The following is a 4287-nucleotide window of genomic DNA, read 5'->3' as shown; positions in this document are numbered from 1 at the left end:
ACAAGGTATTACTCAGCTATTAAAAAGAATACATTTGAATCTGTTCTAATGAGGTGGATGAAACTGGAGCCTATTATACAGAGTGAAGTAAGCCAGAAAGAAAAACACCAATACAGTATACTAACGCATATATATGGAATTTAGAAAGATGGTAACAATAACCCTGTGTACGAGACAGCAAAAGAGACACTGATGTATAGAACAGTCTTTTGGACTCTGTGGGAGAGGGAGAGGGTGGGATGATTTGGGAGAATGGCATTGAAACATGTATAATATTATATATGAAACGAGTCGCCAGTCCAGGTTCAATGCATGATACTGGATGCTTGGGGCTGGTGCACTGGGACGATCCAGAGGGATGGTATGGGGAGGCAGGAGGGAGGAAGGTTCAGGATGGGGAACACGTGTATACCTGTGGCGGATTCATGTTGATATATGGCAAAACCAATACAATATTGTGAAGTTAAAAAATGAAAAAATAAATAAAATAAAATAAATAGTGAGCTTAGGATACTAGGGCCAAACAGGACTTAGAAAGATAAGAAATAAACTGACGAATGTGGTATGGAGCTCAGACATTAGCGTGAGTTACAATGTATTCACAAGGACACATGAGAAGAAGTAGGTAAGAGAATCTCTGAGGCAGGAACTCCTTTTGAGGGGGAACAATGATTTATGGAGACAACAAATCTGGGTCAGTGGGAACTGAAAATGTCAAACCTCTGACCTAATGCTTTTGTAAAAGTATAAAAGAGAATCTTAAGCTTGAAATAAATACGCAGTCCAAGAAAACTGAGAGGCTGCGTCGTTTCTTGCCAACACCACTCATCTCTTCAGGTTGATTCCCTGGCTGCTGGAGCTGGACTCTTTTCTGAAGATGATATGTGGAGCCTCTGGTGAGAACGAGGTCAGCAACTCCCATGCCCAGAGGGAAGCCTTCCACTTGTCCCAGCCTGAGAGTAGTTTCACAGACATGCCAAGCCCCCCATCATTCGATAAGCTCCTGCTATATACACAGAATTACCACCCACCTAGCCCATTTCCCATTTGCAAATCTGAATGGATGATAAAGGATTGTGCACATCTGAGAAAAACTGGCAGCATCAAAGAGAAAAAAACCGAGACACACAAACATAAGAAACTTTAAAATGACTGAAGACAACATAAAACAAAAACAGAGGCTTTGAAGAAGAAGCAATCAGAACCAAAAGGCACTCTTAGAAAGTAAACTTCCAGATGTTCAAGTTGGATTTAGAAAAGGCAGAGGAACCAGAGATCAAATTGCCAACACCCGTTGGATCATAGAAAAAGCAAGCAAGTTCCAGAAAAACATCTACTTCTGCTCTATTGACTATGCCAAAGCCTTTGACTGTGTGGATCACAACAAACTGTGGAAAATTCTTAAAGAGATGGGAATACCAGACCACCTTACCTGCCTCCTGAGAAATCTGTATGCAGGTCAAGAAGCAACAGTTGGAACTGGACATGGAACAACAGCTGCTGCTGCTGCTGCTAAGTCACTTCAGTTGTGTCCGACTCTGTGTGACCCCATAGATGGCAGCCCACCAGGCTCCCCCACCCCTGGGATTCTCCAGGCAAGAACACTGGAGTGGGTTGCCATTTACTTCTCCAATGCATGAAAATGAAAAGTGAAAGTCAAGTCGCTCAATCGTGTCTGACTCTTAGCGACAAAATGGACTGCAGCCCACCAGGCTCCTCCGTCCATGGGATTTTCTAGGCAAGAGTACTGCAGTGGGTTGCCATTGCCTTCTCCTGGAATAACAGACTGGTTCCAAATAGGGAAAGGAGTATGTCAGGGTTGTATACTGTCACCCTGCTTATTTAACTTATATCCAGGGTATATGAGAAACGCTGGGCTGGATGAAGCACAAGCTGGAATCGAGATTGCCGGGAGAAGTATCAATAACCTCAGATATGCAGATGACACCACCCTTATGGCAGAAAACAAAGAAGAACTAAAGAGCCTCCTGATGAAAGTGAAAGAGGAGAGTTAAAAAGTTAAAAAGTGAAAATATTAAAACTCAACATTCAGAAAACGAAGATCATGGCATCTGGTCCCATCACTTCATGGCAAGTAGATGGGAAACAATGGAAACAGTGACAGATTTTATTTTCTTGGGCTCCAAAATCACTGCAGACGGTGACTGCAGCCATGAAATTAAAAGACGCTTGCTCCTTGGAAGAAAAGCTATGACCAACCTAGACAGCATATTAAAAAGCAGAGACATTACTTTGCTAACATAGGTTCATCTAGTCAAAGTTATGGTTTTTCCAGTAGTCATGTATGCATGTAAGAGTTGGACCATAAAGAAAGCTGACCGCCAAAGAATTGATTCTTTTGAACTATGGTGTTGGAGAAGACTCTTAAGAGTCCCTTGGACTGCATGGAGAGCCACCCAATCAATCCTAAAGGAAATGAGTCCTAAATATTCATTAGAAGGACTGATGCTGAAGCTGAAACCCCAATACGTTGGCCACCTGATATGAAGAACTGACTTACTAGAAAAGACTGTGATGCTGGGAAAGATTGAAGGCAGGAGAAGACAGGGATGCCAGAGGATGAGATGATTGGATGGCATCACTGACTGGATGGACATGAATTTGAGCAAGTTCTGGGAGCTGGTGATGGACTGAGAAGCCTGGCATGCTACAGTCCATGGGGTCACAAAGAATTGGACACAACTGAGCGACTGAACTGAACTGAATTGAGAAATTGATTCTGGCTCCAGAGTCGGAACTGTCCAGGTGATGACTTTCCATTTTCCAGAAAGTGAGAAACTTAGCACTTTCAACTGGTTTTTGCTGCAGCAGAACTCTCAGTACCAAGCCACCCCAGTGGTTTCAGGTCTCATCTAATTTTAGATCTTAGCATTCATGTATGTTCCATTCTGCCAGCTTACCTCCAAGGACTCTCAGATCAGATCAGTCGCTCAGTTGTCTCCGACTCTTTGCGACCAGGTAAATTGGTGGTGTGATTGGCTAGTTCCTCCTCATCTTTCTCCAGAGGCAGGAAGTGAGAATGGCTGTGTGCCTTACACCTGAATTCGCATGGCTTTCCAAAGATCTGCCTTTGGGTTGAGCCATACAGTAGCTCCTGGCAACTAAGATTTGGGGATCAGCCTTCATATTGCTGTTGGTGGTGGTGGTGATATTATTATTCGTTTGAGCATATCAACGTCACTGACCTGTGAGGCATGGGGAAAATCCCATGTCGAACAGCACTGTGAGGCCATCTCCTTACTGAAGGCCACGCTGGGCCATCTCTTAACATCTCAGTGTTTGTAAGAATGGGCTTTGATCCCTGCTACTCAGATGGTGGCACCTGGACCACTGGCCTCTCCTGAGAGCTTATTAGAGATGCAGGATCTCATCCCTGGCTACACCCAGATCTACAGAATGTGCATTTTAACAAGGTCCTTGGGTGATTCATACACATGTTATAGTATAAGAAGCACTTATGAAGTTCATCTTCTTAGAGCTTGGGGCATTAATAAAATACACATCCCCTTTTCTTAATGTGAAAATGTGGAGCTGGGAGGGCTTGGCAACATCTCTTAACAGCAACAGAAGAATTCAGAACTTAAACCCAGTCCTAATACCTTTCTGGGCTATTCTCCCTGGCCCTTCTCATCCCCATCTTATGCACTGACCATCATTGAGCAGTTGACACTTTCCACTCAAATCCTGACAACCCACCTTTTCATTACCACAGCATCGTGACTGCTACCACTAGAGTCCAATCATTAGGCTCCTCACGGGCACCTCAAAACAATTGTTTCATCCTCCACTAACTCTATGACGTGAGCACAATCCCTCCATTTGACAGATGAGAAGAATACGTTCATTTTCTCCACATTTTGCTCTCTCTTGCTTCCAAACTGTTCCATCACCACAGAAGGCTATCTCTTCCCCTTCCCTCCACTGTTAGCAAAATTCCCAGGGGTCACCTCACCCAGCGCTGTCCCCTCCTCATGTCTCACTTACATACCCCACTGCTGGTCCACGTCCGCTCCTCTCTGCACGAGAACTGGGATGGCTTCGTGGTGTTGGTTCATGGCCGCCAGGCTCAGGGCAGGCTGGTCTTGGTTGTCATTGCAGTTGGGATCGGCTCCCTGCCGCGTGCGGAAAGGGACAAACTCTCACAAGAGCCTGCATTCCGTGGCACCCCCTCGCCCTCCTAGTAGCAAGTTCTTGTTGGAAGTAAACTGCTTAACTCAGGAGAGAGGAGAAGCAGGCAGCCCAGGACCAGCTCTGAAGATGTCGCGT

The sequence above is a fragment of the Bison bison genome, unplaced genomic scaffold, assembly GCF_000754665.1.
Source record: "Bison bison bison isolate TAMUID 2011002044 unplaced genomic scaffold, Bison_UMD1.0 scf7180017864484, whole genome shotgun sequence".
Taxonomy (NCBI): domain Eukaryota; kingdom Metazoa; phylum Chordata; class Mammalia; order Artiodactyla; family Bovidae; genus Bison; species Bison bison.
The sequence above is the reverse complement of the archived record's forward strand: the minus strand, read 5'-3'. Positions refer to the sequence as shown.